The sequence below is a fragment of the Ischnura elegans genome, chromosome X, assembly GCF_921293095.1.
Source record: "Ischnura elegans chromosome X, ioIscEleg1.1, whole genome shotgun sequence".
Classification (NCBI taxonomy): domain Eukaryota; kingdom Metazoa; phylum Arthropoda; class Insecta; order Odonata; family Coenagrionidae; genus Ischnura; species Ischnura elegans.
Window position 1 is genome coordinate 46,889,993 of NC_060259.1, and position 17,924 is coordinate 46,907,916.

The 17,924-nt window shown below is 38.6% G+C and overlaps 1 protein-coding gene across 1 annotated transcript in view; it reads left to right on the plus strand.

Annotated features, from left to right (window-relative positions):
* LOC124171151 (histamine H1 receptor-like) overlaps positions 1–17,924 on the plus strand; it is a 28,804-nt gene that overhangs the window by 8,576 nt on the left and 2,304 nt on the right. The gene's annotated exons all lie outside the window — the stretch shown is intronic.

Sequence of the window (17,924 nt, forward strand, 5' to 3'; positions counted from 1 at the left end):
TGAGAAATAAAACGCCTTATCTGATTATTTAACTCTAAAATTGAATTAAATGGTGAATCTGGTGAAATATAATATGCGAATATAAAGTATCTCTTAGCTGTGCACTCAATTGAGCACAAAACACTTTCCAATTCACTATCTCCTAAGTTCTTGGCTCTGCTTGTGATATCCTTCACTGCAATGAATGCTCCTTCTGTTCTCGTTTTACGGTCCTTTCTGTGTATTGAATATGATTTCAGGAAGATCTGTGTTATGTATTTCATCCGATAACCAACTTTCAGTTCCTATGATTACGTAAATTTGCTTCTGTTTCTAAAGTTAGATGGTGGAAATCAGCAACTTCGTTCTTAAAACTACGGCATTTAACAACTATGATCGATAAAGCTTCTTTTCTACGCGGTTTTGTGAACTTTTTTGATAATTTGAGTTTCTAAGTGCATACTATATCTGAATTTTCTGATCAACTATCATTAATTTCACAAGAGCTATTTTAGCGCTTTAAACACGTCATTGCTTTTTGAAGGAAACCTGTGACCCCATGAGTTATTATCCCCATATTATCCCTACACTCTGCCCTGCTCTTTAACCTAAAAAATGCCTACAATGTTCGAAGGTTTCACTCGCTACACACCTAGCTGACTCCGTCGTGTAATGGAGTCCCGAACGATCCAGAGTGTTCGGACATGATCGGATTGCCGGCCTCAGATCAACAAAGGAGGCTTCCATATCCTTGCAGAACTGACGTAGCCTCTTATTTATGCCTTCCACTCAGTTCCAAATCAGGGGTCCATGATCGCTCCTCGGGACAAGACTACAAATTGCCAGCGGCAAAATGACCCCAATGGTCCCAACCACCCGCTTCACTTCGGCATTCAGATTCAAAGGGAATCTACAATTTCCCCAGAGCCATGGAGGGTGGCATCATTGACGCCGATATGAGCCACAACTCGCAGTCTGGAGCTCTTCATGTCCACAACCGCCTTCGTCACCGGCGGAAGGCTGCCACCCGAAATGAACCAAGTCGACACGCGCTGGCTCACACCCTCGTCGCGTCCCCTTTCACGAAAAGGAGCCATCACACGGCGAATGTTGCTACCCCCTATCACTAAAATTCCCGTCCCTGCCCTCTGCAGTCTGTTCCTAGGTGCCGATCTCGGGGTAGGAGTAGGAACGTCAGATACCTCGGAGTAACCCTCCGACAGCTTCCCCCAAACGTCATCTTTGTGTGACTCCACCACCGTCCCTCCGAACCCGACACGACCCTTCAAACTTCAGAATTATGGGGTGGCGCGACCCCTTTATCTAGAGATGGACCACGAGGAAGGCCCTCGATCTGCCATTATTTGCAATCGCGCGAACCCATACAGCCCCTGAGGCACGGAAAGCTTTCCAAAAACTACCTGAAGAACACTTCTTTTCAGGAGTATAAGCCACCCTTTCAAACTGGGCCCGAAGTTCTCTTACCATCCTCTCCAACGCGGCAATGCGGGCCCCGAGAGCCTCACACTTACCGGAATTTTGACTCCGGCAACAGGTGACCTAGTCGAAGACATCCTATCGCTATCGCAACTAATGAATTCAAGAAGCCAACCTAAAGGCTTCGCTTTCGAGCTTCGTTTTACAGAGAGATGAATGGCCGTAAACAAAATCGAGAAACTACCTTTGCCACTTACCGAGCGTAAATAAGAACATATCAATAAGCTAAGAGATCGGCGAAGGTTATCAGCGTATATAAAACCAGATAACTAATAATTTCAAAGAAGACTAATTAACGAAATTGAGGTAGAACTAGACGCGGATCAATCCGAGTAATATAAACGATAATAATCAACAAGAGAGCGAAGAACAGGTTTGAAACACTCTAGACCAGCGTTTCCCAACCAGTGGGTCGCGGGCGGAATTTAAGTGGATCGCGGTGTGGCTCTTGAAAATGTACCAAATTTAACTGATTCGCCAGATACTTTTAATTTTATGTATGTGTCATTTTTATTATTTTTTAACATAAAAAATCTTGGTGCAATGCTTGCCTATTACATTGAAACGAAAACAATAGCGTAAGAGTGCTTGTGCACGATCTGACAACGCATACATACGTATTTGTATGTGTGTGTGTAATCATGGGTGGGGTAGGGGTGGGTCGCGAAAATGGAAAAAATTAAAAGGTGGGTCGCTAGACATAAAGGGTTGGGAACCACTGATCTTGACGATATAATCTAACAGCACACGCAAACTCTGCTGAAACACAAGAAAATACTAGTAACATATACAAGTGAACATTAAAAAGAAAACACTTATCCCAACACCAAGAAAAAGTCTATTGCACTAAGGTCTGACAAACAACAGCAAGTAGGTAGCCACACGCAGGTAGAAAAAGGTCCTGGGCGAGGGTCAAGCAGGTGCGCTCGGTCCGAGAGCAAGGAGAAGAATTATTATAGTATGACTGCTTGGAAACCGGTTTCAACGTATTCACCTCATTGTGGAAAGTACTAATTGCCTTTTATTATTACTATGTATTACTTTTATTTCACCATCTATCAATATTATTAAAATGGGTGTAATTGGAAGCTATGCGGAGATACAGGTGTCGCAGATGGAGATATTTGAGTGTTCAGTAACAATCGATTTCTAATGCATTTTCAATGCACTCCCAAAGATCTCCAGTACGACAAAGTTTCTGCTGACTACGCGGCATGGAAACATGTCAATCCGGCTCACGTTGCGGCCTTCATCCTCAAGGGAGCTAGATCGATTACTATAAATATCGCAAGCTCTCATATTGGTGTTGGCCGAACGGGGCTAGAAACGTCAAAGCTGGGAAGAAAACATCATCCAAGTCATGACTGAGGAAGAGGATATACAGAAAAGTTGTGGTATTAGACACAGAATAGCCGCATTCTTTCCTATATGATTAGTAACCCCCAGCTACAAGCTCATGCAACCAGCCGAAAAACTCGTTTCGGTCTAGTCAAGTATATATCATAGATGACCTAAAAGAAGACAATGGAATAGTTAAAATTGAATCTTCTCCTTATTAAATATAACATTCCATGATGCGAATAGCTAGATGCGCAGCGAGTGGAACATTTGAGCACTGTAGGTCTCTTTTAGAGTATAGAGTCGGGCAGAGTGTAGGTAGTGGGTTGATAAATAAAGGGGTAAATTCAAAACTAAACACTGGCAAAAATTCTTCCAGAAATGAGAAAATAGTAGAAAGAAAAGTCAGCGTTTCAGAATAAGCATTACCAATTTACAATAATAATGTCGTGACTTTAAGAAAGGGAAACTTCAGTTTAATCATAATTTCAAAGGCAGTCAAGGCTCGAGTCCTTTAAATGGTGAGCCAAAAAATCTGCATTTCCATTAAGTAGAGATATAGAGACAAAAAATAGCTAAATCGATAAGATTTAATCAGAAACAGTCCCAATTTGCAATAACACTTGTTCCGAAGAAATAATCATGGCATTCGCAATATTACAATGAATGATTCGTGAGGCATTATTGCCTTAGTTTAAGGAATAAAATTCACTAATTCCACAATTTAATTCATCTTGCGAACGTTTTTATAGGAACAGAAAGTTGGCTAACAGATAATGATTCAGACGGTGAAATCTTCCCAAAATCGTTCACCGTTTATAGGAAAGATGGGATTAATCGAGCAGGAGGCGTAGTATTTATAGCGGTAAAGAATTCAATCGTCAGCCAAGCGGATAGTGAAACTCAGACCAGCGCTAATCTGTGTGGTGTTCAATTAAATATCCGAAATCCAATACTTTATTAATATTCTCGTACTGCAGACCACCCAGCTCTGATATAACTTTAATGTTGTATTTTGAAACCCAAATAAACAGCATATTATCCAAGTATATTTAGATAAACTTGAATGTAGGTGGGGATTTGAACGTATCTTCTATAGATTTGGAGACCAATAGATTCATTCTTGGTGGGAGAGATAAACTGACTTTTGAGGAGTTACTGCACGCTTTTTCATCCAACGTGTTGCTTCAAATACCCTCCGTACCCAACAGAGGAGAAAGTATTCTTCATTTATGAGCGACAAATAATCCTCATTAAGTAATAAACGTTTATCACTGTCGAAGGAGTAAGTGACTAGAGGAAAGTAACTGCAAAGTTTTCTTTAAATACTGCTAAAAAATTTTAAAAAATGGAAAATTTTTATTTTTTTTAAGGAGCTGAAATTGATGGGTTTAAGAGTCATTTGAAGAATGTTTTCCCCGCGTTACGACGCTGTAGTTTACAGGGAAATCCGTTCCATTAAAGATAGGAATAAACTAACGAACGACCTTGCTGCTATCCAAGCGTGGTGCGATGCATGGCACTTGGAATTAAACTTGAAAAAATGTGTAGTAATGAATTTCAGGTAAAAAATAACCCCCCACACCATAGCTGTATCATTCGGGGTACCCAATTAGAGACTGTTGGATCCGTCAAATATTTCCGTGAAAAATCCGCGATTTAGACTCAGTAATGACCTATCGTGGAATAAACATATTCGGGAAATAACAGGTCAAACTAATCGTAATTTGGGTTTTGTTAAAAGAATATTAGGAAAGGGCGCCGACAAAAGGAGAGAAATTTGTTTCTTCTCCCTTGTTAGACCTCATGTATAATACGATGTTTGTGTTTGGAATCCTCATGAAATAGGCTTAAAAACAGAGTTAGAAGGCGTGAAAAGAAGAGCTGTAACTGTAGTATCGTAATGTAACTGAGCTCTTAGATAAACTGGGATGGAAATCTCTGTCAGCCCGTAGATTGAAAAATAGACTAAACCTATTAGATAAAATCAAGAGCAGTGTATTTTCTGACGAAGTTAGCCATATCTTACGAACGCTAACATACTACAGTAGATCAAATCATATAAATAAAATAAGATAGATGGACTGTAGTACAAACAGATTCAGAATGTATTTTTTCCGCGATCAACAAGAGACCATAACGTTCGACCATACTTGTAGCGTAGCGTACTAACTTGTGTAAACCTTAATGCTTTTTTTAAATTTTTCTTATTATTTCTAGCACAATTTTTGTGTATTCTAGCTCTATTGACAGACAAAGTTAATGAGTAGTTCGCAAGTTTTACGTTTGCATGAATGTGGTCATATAATATGTTAGCATGTGTGACGTTTTTGTACCATGTAGCGTGCATGCGGGAATCCTGTTTCATGCTGGTGATTTGATCACCCCTGCAAAACACCCTAGATTTGGTTCGCTGGGTATTAAGTAGATTTAGATGGTTAAATGACCCCATTAAACTCGATAGCACAACTGAGAGCAAAAGAACCTTGATAACACGACCCTCAGCAAAAAGAGCATCTCGGTAACAAGAATGTATCCCAGAATATCCCAAGAATGCATTCCATTGAGACAAATCTTATTCCGCTTCTACTGTACGGCTTTCATTTATCGTATTTGTCTTGGTCATCCAAACAACCTTGCCCCTCAGGACTTCCCCCTTCTAAGGCCAATAGTGCAGAACACGGTCGCACTTGCAGACGGGGTTATTGGCTCCCCTAGGAAATAACAGGTCAAACTAATCGTAATTTGGTTTTGTTAAAAGAATATTTGGAAAGGGCGCCGACAAAAGGAGAGAAATATGCTACTTCTCCCGTGTTAGACCTCATTTATAATACGATGTTTGTGTTTGGAGTTCTCCTGAAATAGGCTTAAAACCAGAATTAGAACGCGTGCAAGGCACAGGTCAATGAATTCGGATGAGCATTTATGATTGAATTTCGATGGTTTTTGTGGACAACGTTAACTGGGTTTCTTTATTTAAAACTGTACCATTAGAGGTAATCGAAAAAGAAAGATTTTTAATTAGCGTGTCAGTATTTCTTCCCTGAATCACTATTTTTTAGAAACCAAAATGGAATATTCGCGTTGGCTATATTCCTTCCTGACTGAGTAGCGCATTTACTTCAACCCCATTTAAAAGACGTTTGCCTGTAACAGCGCCGGTATGAATGGAAAAACAACGAACCTAGTTCTGAGTCATGTTGAACCCCTCGGTAACGTCGAGAAACTGTCGGCAGTATTCTGCCTATGGGTCAACAAGATCGTATTAAAGGATATAACATTAATGATAAAGAGAAATTATATTTTAAAAAGTGAAGTAAATTCACCATTTTAATTATAAGTGATTTCAATTTTCAATCATACTAGGATCTGATTTCAATACCTATCAACCATTTGAATTTCTTGAATCGCATATCTTTGCGCGAATAGTATCGATCGAGTGACTGTTTCCTCAAGTTGTAGAAGGCTTCCCAAGGCTATGGAATCGCAAGTAATTCCTTTGCATTATAATATCGCTATAAAACATCGGAACCGTAATAACATCGGATGGTTAAAGAATAAAATTACCGTTTATTTTCTTTTACATGGCCATGTTTATTATGTTTTTATGCTACCGGCGGTCCGCATGCGGTGCATTCGCTTCAATTTTTATTTATTTATTTCTTTTCTTTTATGACTGTATCCATTCTGAAAAATTGATTAGTTTTGCATTTATATCCTCATGGGTCTGGTTTTCACGAGAAAAATGAAATTATAAAAATTATTATTATCTTTATTATTATTATAATTGTCGTCTTTTTCCTTAAATTTTCTTCAGTTTTTACTGAATTGTTTTAGTGTAAAGAGCGCCGATTCTCACCAAGGTAACTCTTTACTGTTCTATTGCGATAAGAAGTTTTTTCGTGACATGGCAGGTTGAAATTATCACAGCCTTTTGCAATTTGATGAATTTATTTGGATGGAGTGTGTGTATTTTGAAACTACTTTGTATATGTTTTGGGATGATACCGGTAGCAGAGATGACAATTGGAGCTATAAAAACCGGTTCCATATTCCATATTCCTATAATTTCCATTGGTGATTCGTGGTACTTATTTATTTTTCCGTTTATTGTCTTTTCGATGTTATGCAACAGTGGTACAGCTATATCAGCTTTGTAACAATTTCTATACTTCTTGTCAATCGACATTATATCTGGTCTATTAATGACTATATTTTTATGTTTGGATCGGCAAATCGTAGTAAAGGTTAAATGAACTTTTTTAAACACTGTTTCCGGGTGGTATGTATTCATATCATGAGGTCTTGGTATCTATTAACTTGTGTTGGTAGGCCAGTTTTTGGTGGATAATTTTTGCAACTTGATTATTTCTATTAAAAATTCTCTGTTGGCTAACAGCTTACAACCAAATATGATGCGTTGGACTGTTTCTGGCACTTGAAAACATCTTTGACATTTGTCATCTGTAATGCTTTTATCACCCAGGATGTACTTCTCATAATTTTTAGTGCGGACAACCTGGTCTTGTATTGCAATCATGAACCCTTCGGTTTATCCATAAAGTTCACCCAATGACAACCATTTTTTCTGACATTTTATCAACATATGGTTGATTGAGGTCAGTGATATGTCGTCCATGTAATTCCTTCTTGGCCTTTATTTCTACCTCTCTATTTAAAAGAACGGTTCTTGTGTAGGTTTTTCCATAGACCGTGCCATTATTTAAATTTAATGGTTTTAAGTTATTGTCGGCATACATTATTGTTTTATGCATTATCGAAATGTTTGATTTATTGAAAAGAAACCTTTTAGTCAATGAATTTCATTTTTGAGGAGCTACAATATATCAATTAGCCCCCTACCTCCCGTATATCGGTGTAGTGTTAGTCTCTCTACTGCTGCCCTTGGGTGATGTAAATTAAATTTTGTGAATGATGTACGCATTGATCTTTCTATTCCCGCTCTTTCGGTATTGGTCCAGTTAATAACTCCAAATGTATATGACAACACACGTACCGTAAAAGTGTTGATGGCTTTGATTGTATTTCGTCATTTAATTATGTTCTAAGGATGAATCTTAGTCTTTTATTGAATTCAGTCATTAATTCCTTCTTGATCTGTTTATGCTGTATTGATTTTGCATCGTCCGTAATTTTGAAATTTCCATGCTTGATTTTTCCTTTTTCTATATGAAGCAATCTGCAATTATCCATTCCGAATCACATGTTTCTACCAGTGGAGAACCTACTTGTGACAGCCGGAAGGTACTTGAGCTGTTTTTCATTTGAGGCCTGGATTTTAATATCGTCCATGTATAAAAAAAGAGACAAAGTAAAAGTGTTATGTGATCTATTTTTATTTTGTATCTATATTTAGTGCTATTGAAGGCATTTGATAATGGGTTTAATGCTAGGAAAAACCAGAGCGGACTCAATGAGTCTCCTTGGAATAGACCCCATTTTATGTCAACGGTTGGTATTGCAAAGTCTTTACCCTATATATTGGCCATTAGTACTGTTTTTCACTTTGCCATTGTTGCTTCTAAAAATTTAATAATAGTGCCATGGATTTTGCAAGAAGTCAGAACCTTTAACAACCAATTAGGTGTGACACTGCCAAACGCCTTACGGTAGACTATGTAAGCAACATTAAGGTATCTGTTATTTTATTACGTCATTGTTATAGTATTACAGAATCGATTGTCAATTGCTTGTTGCATCCCATATGAAACTTCCGGCATCCTTTTTGCTCTTCTGCAAGTATATTATGCCGGTCAATATGGTTATATATTTCATTTGTGGTACAAGACGTAAGTATTTTATATATAGCAGGTAGACATGATATTGGTCGATATTGTGTAGGATCTTCAATATCCATTGTTTTAGGTTTTATGTACGTCATCCCAGTGGTGAAAAATCCCGGGAGGTTTGTTGAATTATTAATAATATCAGTGAAACATTTGGCCATGGATCCATGTAGAGATGGAAACTGTTTATACAAGAAGTTTTGAATTCCGTCAGGTTCTGGTGATTTCCAATTATGTGCATTTCTTGTAACTACTTTAAGGTCTTCGGTTGAGATTTTAGTTAACTGCATTTCAAATAAATTGAAGTGTATGTTTTCTTCGTTTCCAATCCAACTGGCACACGAATTGCTTTCTGTTGGGTTCGACCATATTGAGGACCAGAAGTTGTGTTTATCCTGAACTGACAATTTACCTTAGATGACAGTGGTTGCAGATGATCTTAGATTCTTGTAAATTGATTTTTCACTAGTTTTAAATTCCCGGTTTTGCTCCTTTCTACAAAAAGGCTCATTGTTTCTTTTAAGGCGCCAAACTTTAACTACTAATTTTTGTTTATTAAGTTCAAGTAACTCTTTTACATGCCTGCTGTGGTTTTTATCGGCTATATCGGTGTTAATGTAAAAAAAACGACCTTAAGTGATGGTACCAACTTTCTTGATCTATTTTCATTTTGATATTGCGTCAATTTACCTATTTGCTGTCTTAGATGTACTAAATCGCTTTCTAAACGTTTTTTCCTTAGTGGAATGGTTTGTTTTCTTATTGGCATTGTATCAGATCGAATTTTCAGGTTGATTTTGAAGCCTAAGTGTTTACTGATGATAATGGAAGCAGCATAAATCTACATATGAATGTCGGAAATATTGCTTAAATACTGAGTTGGCTGAGGTAGAATATTGTTGACAATAGCGACGGCTTGCATAAACTTCGTCGACGTATTTATTTTTGTTTTTAGGTCACTTATTAGGATCAGAACCGTAATATTCTATTACCGTTTTGGTTCACAGATCTGATAATTCTGTCTCATCAAGATTTATCGTTTGGGACTGATTGGTGCCAACCTGTTCTACATTTAATTGACTATCGACAATTCCTGGGTTTCCTATTTGTAAAATTTGGTTCTCCGGTTGCACTGCGGGGCAAGGGATTGTTCGTGGTTCACCTTCGTTATACGTAGGTGCAACATTTAAAATTATTAATCCTGACTTGGTGGCGGGTATATTGGCACTTATGGGCACTTCTCTGCTCACTTGATGTTTGATTTCTTTTAGAATAGGAACTGGTTAGAGGTTTTTCAATACAATTGCACCTGTAAGCTAACTTAAATGTGCGGTAAGTGACAACACATTTAGAGGCCAACTTGAGGATCTCTTTATGCAATTTCGTGCTCCCGGGACTCCATTACGTACATTTGCATTATCTTGCAACCTGGCCTTTACTTTCATTAGATAATAGAGTAGAACTTCGCTTATGGATTATGGATTTTAAAGATCACATCATTATTTTCATAAATTTTGGTTTACTCCCCTAATGTTACCTTTTTTATTGTGAAACTCGGATCACACTGTCCGTCTTAAATGTGAGTAGCCACTTTTGTAAACTCATTTTTATGTGCTGTTTGTGACAACACATTAACAGGCAGATTTGAGGGCCCTCTTTACGCACTTTTGGGACTAAATTCAGTACGTTTTCACTTGCTGCTAATACCCCGGCCTTGGCTTTCATAAGATCGCTCAATAGAACCTCACTTATGCGGCCGTCTATAACACGATAATGTCAATTACAAGGGCAAATTTTAAACCCCCTTGAGATTGCCATACCACATAATGTTATACTACCCTCTATAATGCGTCTATTTTTATTTAAATTACATCAATAACACTGATTTTTTCCAATTCATAACGTAAATCAGAACCTGTAAAACAAGTATTTTTGAGAAGTCAACCTCGATGACGCGTCTCTTTACAATATAATACGTTATAAAGGTATTTAGTGATGTCATCAACCTCGCTAACACAAATGATTACAAAAGTGCCCTTGATAACAAGACCCTCAACAAAACGAGCATCTCGGTAAATAGACTGTTTTCCTAAGTCATTTGAGATACTTCTTAGAGGTTCTATGGTATACAGCTTCAATTAACCTTTTCGCATTTTTTTCAGTTGTAGTATATTACGTTGTTAGAATGTAATCCTCGGGAAACTATTATTGGTCATAGAATATTGAGCAAAGCATTGCAAAACTGAATTGAAAACAGATCACCGATTCCTCGGAGGTTTCAAGGTGGCTCAAAAATATACTTTCATTCTGTTTTGAGGAGCTGTAGGAGTTTTGTCGCAAACGGGGGGGAAGAAGAGGAGGCTGTGACTTATCGCACATGCAGCTAACGTTGGGGGCATTGAAGCGGGGCTACGCGACGAGGAAAAAGTAGTCAAAACACACTCCACTGTCAACTGCCCAAATGGTTATGCAATATAGGAGTTTAACCCCGACAAATAAAAAGCGCAGAAGAATTCAATAGTCATGCAACATCCTCTGGACCTTGCGATAGGTTTGGCGAAGTTTTAAGATCAGAAAAATACCAACAGTGTGTGTGCAGTATCAAATTATCCCCCACTGAGACTTAATCCGTGGAAACTAAGATTCACTGCATGATATTTACCCACTACACCACCGGAACGATGGCCATCTGAGGCAGTCTCAATGCCCACTGCGTCGGCAGTGTCTACAGATGCCCTGACGGAAGTAAACTCCATTCTAGGGGGCGAAGCAGAATTCGGAGAATATGGGGAAGAATTCGTAGCTGGATCTTTTTCACGTTGTCATAATGCGACCGATATGATTATTTCCCAGGTAGAAGGTGCATATAGCTTTAAAAATTTCCAAGAGTATGAGAGTATTACGAGGGCAAAATTTTGGAAGACAAGTAGTTCTTGAACAGGCCGCTTTCAGACGCCAATGAGCTTTGCGTTAATTTTTTTCCGCCCCAATGTTTACCACAATGATTTAATTGATCGGAAACCGGTTTCGACGTATTCCACGACATCATCAAGCGCGGCTACATTTCAATGCAAGCCAGAAAGGGAGGATGCGAATTTTTATGCCGATAGTGAGGGAGGTGTTTCACGTCATTGTGGAAAGTAAAAAGTGCCATCTATCACTATTACGCATAACTTCCACAAAGTGAATTCAATTACTATCAACTACCATAAAACACATGAGATTAGAAGCCACGAGGATATATATCGCAGAAGGGGATATTTGCGTGCTCAGTAACGATCATTTTCCAACGCATTCTCCAACACACGCCCGGAAGACTCATCTACGACGAAATTTTTGGTGCTCACACGACATGGATGCACGCCAATTGGGCTCACGTTGCGGCCTTTATATTTAAGCAACCTGGACAACTAGCCGGCTCGGGTGTAAGGACTGTTACGTGGCTCAAAATCTCGAAGCCGGGAAGAAAATAACATCCAATTCATGACTGAGGAATAGAATAAACGCCTGAGTTCTGCCATTAGACACAAAATAATCGCATTCTTTCTGATGCCAATAGTAAATCTCTGCTAAAGGCTCATGCGACTTGCGCAAAATATCATATTTGGCTGTGACGAGTCTATCTCATAGATGATATGCAGGGAGAGAATGGCATGATTTATAGTGACCTTCTAGGTCAAGGGAACTACTTAGAGAAAGCCTAATTCCAATCTTTATAAGGATATTTCTGATGCCACTTTCGTCGCATTTAAATTTGTTTTCAAATAATCCACGGCGCACGGTGAGTGCAATGATTCACTTTTTTCCAATATTTTTTATTATAATGTTTGCAGTTACGCGTATTAGGATTGAATAGTTATGAATTTGGTAGATCATATCATCATGTATATATAGTCCGTTAACATCCCTAATTATACCTCATTCCCTCATGAAATTTGGATCACTTTTTCCTCTTGGGACGCGAGTGGTGACTACTGTAAACACATTAAAATGCGCAATGAAAGACAACACATTTAAAGACAATTTGAGGATTTCGTTCTTAATAATCATGCTTTCGGGGCTTATTTCTGTACGTTTGCTCTCGCTAATAACGCGGCTTTTGCTTTCATTATATAATACAGTAGAACTTCGCTTTAACGATCCCCAATAGCAAGAAAGCGTACATTATAAGTTCAATTCTCAGGTTTCGTTGAGATTTCCATAATACATAACGTTAAATTATACCACAAAGAGCGAATATTATTATCCAAACAATGTCAATACCACTGATTTTTCCTATCCACATTGTAGCTCAGAAATTTTTCGCTGTGATTCCCATAAACCATAATGGCAAACTACGCTCTACAACGCGACTATTATTATCCAAGAAATCTCAATAAGACGGGTTATTTCAAATTCACAATGTAACTAAGAATCTCTATACCAAGTCGTTTTCAGAAGTCGACCTCGATAACGTAACTCTTTACATGACTCTTAGCAATTTAATGCGATATAAGGGGATTCCAACAACCTCAGTAATACGTCTGATAGCAAAAAAAAGTTGATACCACGAGTGTCAACAAAAAGAGAATCTCGGTAACAAAACTGTTTCTCTGAAACCCTTCAGACACATCTTGTTCTGAGTCTACTGTATACAGTTTTAATTTTTTCCCTTTTGGTTGGCCACCCAAAAAAACCTTGCCTTACCGCTCCTTTCAGGGCTATAGTGGAGAACACAGTTGTAGTTTTAGGTAGGGATATTGGCTTTCCTTAGCATAAGAATGAAGTGAAAGCTAAGTAAGGCTGTAATTCGCCATTCCTCCGCAAGATTCATAGGCAACTGTGGTCCAAACGAATAAGCCTTCGCAATTTACAATGCGATAATTAGTGAAGTCGGAGGAAAGTTAGTCTGGTTTTTGTTCGTCATAGTGCAATATTTAAATGAATTTTTTAAGCTCTAGTATTAGAAGTAATCGAGGAGAAAACTGTTTAATTCCGTGCCGGTATATTCGCCCCGTATCCCTAATCCGTTACACACCATAATAAAATATTTTTCTTCGCTATCATCCTGACTGACATACTGACTGCGTAGCTTATACACTTCAGCCCCATTTCAATGGCATTCGTCGATAAGAGCGTCGGTATGAAAGGAAAAATTTCGAACCTCAATTTGAGGTATGTTGCACACCTTGGTAATGTCGAGAAATTGCCGGTAGATTTCTGCGTAGAGGCCAACAAGATCGTATGACAGGATTTAGCATTATTGATCAAGAGAACTTATCTAATTTAAAAAGGTGAAGGAAATTCTTTATTTTAACTACTATACTTTCAAATTTTTAATCATGGAAGGAACGGATTACAATGTGTATCAAGCATTTGAAGCTCTTGAACTGAGTATTAGTGCGCGATAGATTACGACCGAGCAACTGTTTCTTCAAATTTTTGAAGGCCTCCCTAGACTAATAGTGAATCGCGAATTCTTCCTTATTTCTATAATATTTTTATAATACATTTAGGGACCGTAAAAACATCGGATGGGTGAAGAATAAAATTACGATTCATTTTCTTTTGCCATGATCAAGTTTATTATGCTCGACCATGACTCCATTGCGTAAATCTAGCGATTTGATCGTTGGATTATTCTTCCATAGGATAATCCTCTAAAATCGCTGGCACAGTAATGGCTGATGTATGGTTTCTCTAGTGTGTGGGCCCCTTTTGCTTCTATAGCGTTAAGGTGTTTTACCCCGTCCCATCCTTTCCAACCCTTTCCCTACCCCGGAGGCGTCGTCGGGCTCCTATCGCGGCGGCGCCTCTTTCCTTTTTCGTAACTTTGCAACCCCCTCCCCGGGTGATCGGGCGAATCAGCACGATTGCTGGGTCCCGGCCCCGGTGCGTTGTATCCTCGCAGGGTTCCCCTGGGCCCTCATCATCATCCATTGTCAATTGCGTAACCTCTAAAGCTCTTAAAACTATGCAGGACCTAACTTTTTCCATGCATATCGTGGCAGTAAATTCTTCTCGGAATTTCATCCGAATTAGCCCCTCGATTTCCATTGCTGTTGACGTTTTGATTGAATTGTTTTCCATACTAATTATCGCCAATGGAAAATAATTCCGTTGAAACTTCGGCAGCGATGGAGATCGAGCAGCTTGCCCGGATGTGAGCTCTTACTGCCTCTTATGTGTCCGCAATCGTGTTCTAGCTGGTATCGAATACTTCTATTCGATTTCTTAGAACCTTCGGTTAACCCAGAGGTCAATGGGTGACGCAACGTCAGCTTTCGAATCCATAATTTTGGTTCAGCGGAGGCGCAATTGAAGTCATCGCCTCCTGTTACGAAGTACCGAAGTGCTGCTTTTGCAGACTTGCCCGCTTACTCCTTTTACTATTCGTAATAACAAATTCTGGAAACGGCAATTCACCACGTGTAAAATTTCACATGTATGTTAAGGAAAAACAAATTTATCGTCACAGTTCAAAAAGATCAATACTGCTTTAATTGATCGACAACTGGTTTCGACGTATGAGACACAATGGCTGTGTGAGCTAGGTTTATTGGCAGATTACCTTAATGAGTAGTTGGTCTTTGCAGGGATGTGGTAGTTTAAGTTGTTATTATGCGTAACGCTTTCTGGACCTTGTGGTGTGTATGTTGGAATCCTATTGCATGCTGGATGCTGTGATTAATCACCCCCTGCCAAACACCCTAGATATGGCTCGCTGGGTATTGTGAAGATAATGAAAAGTAAAGAAAACTTAGTGATTCCACATAAATACTTAATGTATCACCTATATTTCGGCGTGGCACGTCATCGTATGGTACAAATTCACAGAAGACCGAGAATAATCAGTCTTCTGTGCATCTGTACTAGATGATGACGTGCCACGCCCAAACCTAGGTCATAAATTAAATATTTATGTGGAATTACAATTTTTTTTAAATTTTCATTGCGAGAAGTATATTCCATGAAGTGACGCCTGAAACAGATAATTATATTACTTAGATGTAGATAGAAAATACCAAGAGAGAGGCTGTTTCGAAGGGAAGGCCACCCTGGCGAAAATTGAACCTCTACTGCAGCGTGCAGTAAGTGTCAACGGAGAATACTTCAATCTCCCAGGAGTTCCCTTTACTTCCCGAATGCCCTCAGAGATTCCTCAACTCCATACACGTTCCCCGAACGACCGTCATCGCCGCTTGAATAAATCTTCGTTCTCTCTCCGATGAGACAGTTGTTGACCTCTCCATTATGCTATGATTTTGCCAGGGGCCATTTCCTCTCCGCCAACATATAATGTATTGCGATAATGTATGCAAATTTTAATGTGATAATAAATGTATTTCTTTTGTTTCGATGAACTTAATGGCTATCTTTAAAGATATTAGAGCTTCTCAGGATTACAATGAATACTAGCCGCTTGGAAATGTTTGCTCCAGGGAAAACTGTCATTGTTCTCTAGAGCTGTGGGAGTTGAGAAATTGATTCTGTAATATTAGCTGCTTGAATGCATGAGCGCGTGGATTCATGCAATAATTCAGGCAGGAAGCTGTAAAGGAAAAACGCCTAGAGGCCAATACTATTATGATGAGAACGGAATAGGATTTATATTCCCTTTGTTTGGATCAATTAAAAATTTCCAGAACCGACGTGTTTCAGTTATTGTTTGAAAATTCCTTTGGATACTGTACAATGTTCCCCGACAATAGCGAATTTAGGGGGGCACCGGGGCACGCAATTTTTAAGATTGCTTTCCAAGTACAACTCACCACGCGCCCCTGAGATGCCTCGTTGTTTATCTTATATAGCTTAGCGACCCCATGTTTATTCAGATATGTCTCATAGCGCTGAAGGGAATATTTTTTACTCTTTGTAATTAAAGCTTTCCTATATTTGCACCACTGTTAAAATATTTTCGCCATTAGACAGGCGCTGATTTAAATCACTGCCAAAGATTTTTTCTTGTTCCGCAGAGCCTCATTTTGCGCAAAAGTAAATATAATGAACTTAGGGTAGAAGCACTCTGGACCTGAAATGGTTCTTTATCTTTTTTTACTCTCTTATCACTGTCATCGTTTTATAAATCGATTTCGTTGTGGCTCCTTGTCGCTGCCATTTTTCATAATAATGGATATTTATACTGAAAAAATATTTTTTTTCCAAAATTTGTGGGTATAATTTACTAACCGATTCCTAGTCTGTTTTCATAGCTTTTATTTCTAAACATGAACCCATATCAAAACTTTTTCCCGATAACCTTATGTTATTTGTTGACAATCAAATTTATATACATTGCATGATTCATTTAGTAGTTGTTGACATATTTACCATCTTGGTTTGTATTTTATAGTTGGTACTTCTTCCCACTCTTTGGTTAAAACTCTACTACAATCCTCTTAATCTCTCGTAACTGTATGTATTTTAGCAATATTGCTTGAAATGCATGCGAATGTATCTATGTTTCCTCAACACCTTAGTGAAAATTTAACAGTAGTGTGCATTTAAGTGAACATAAAAAAGCTCAAATGCTTTCATTCCTTGCTATTCATTTCTTTCATTCCTATCCTAATGTTCTACTTGTACTGAAATACACCTCTCCTAAGGATCATCTGACCTCGTGTAATACCAGCTAACGAAAGACCGTCTCCGAAATTCTAACAGTAAGACTACATGATAAGCTTTCCCACTTCGTTGCTTACACGTTGAAAATAGGTTCTTGGAAAGCCTCTTTGTTTTTCATAGGGTATGCCTTACGCAATTGAGCTTATACTCCATACTAATGACCATTTTTTTGTAATTAACGTCCGTATGTGCAATTTCGAGAGTATGAAGTGCCTTCGCCTTTAGTGCTCTTTTCTATTCCTTTATATTCTTTGTTCTAAGTGTTGTTTTTCTGACCGTGCGGGTCGTTTATTTCGCCGCGTCGTCGAAAGCATTGCGACTCACGCAGAACACCTTCCCGTCTGGAGCATAAATTAAGATCACCGGGAGATAGCGGCGACCGGCGATCGTGCTCTTCCTTCCCTTTACAAGCCACGCTAAAAAGAACGATGAGTGCTACGTGAGCGTGTATATCGAATTTAAATGTGGAAGGCACGTAGGAAGTTTAGAGTTTGAAAAATGGATGTAAACCATAAATAATTACTTCCCTCATCTCGTTTCCCGTCAGATGACTTTCAGAGTGATCCACAATTTGGATCGATAGTTTGCTATTTTATTTTAAACGCTTAGGGGAAGCGTGGTTGCCCTGTGAGTAAAGCGATGGGCTGCAAGAAAGAATTTCATGGTTATATATTCTTATGTGTTATACATGATCAGCCA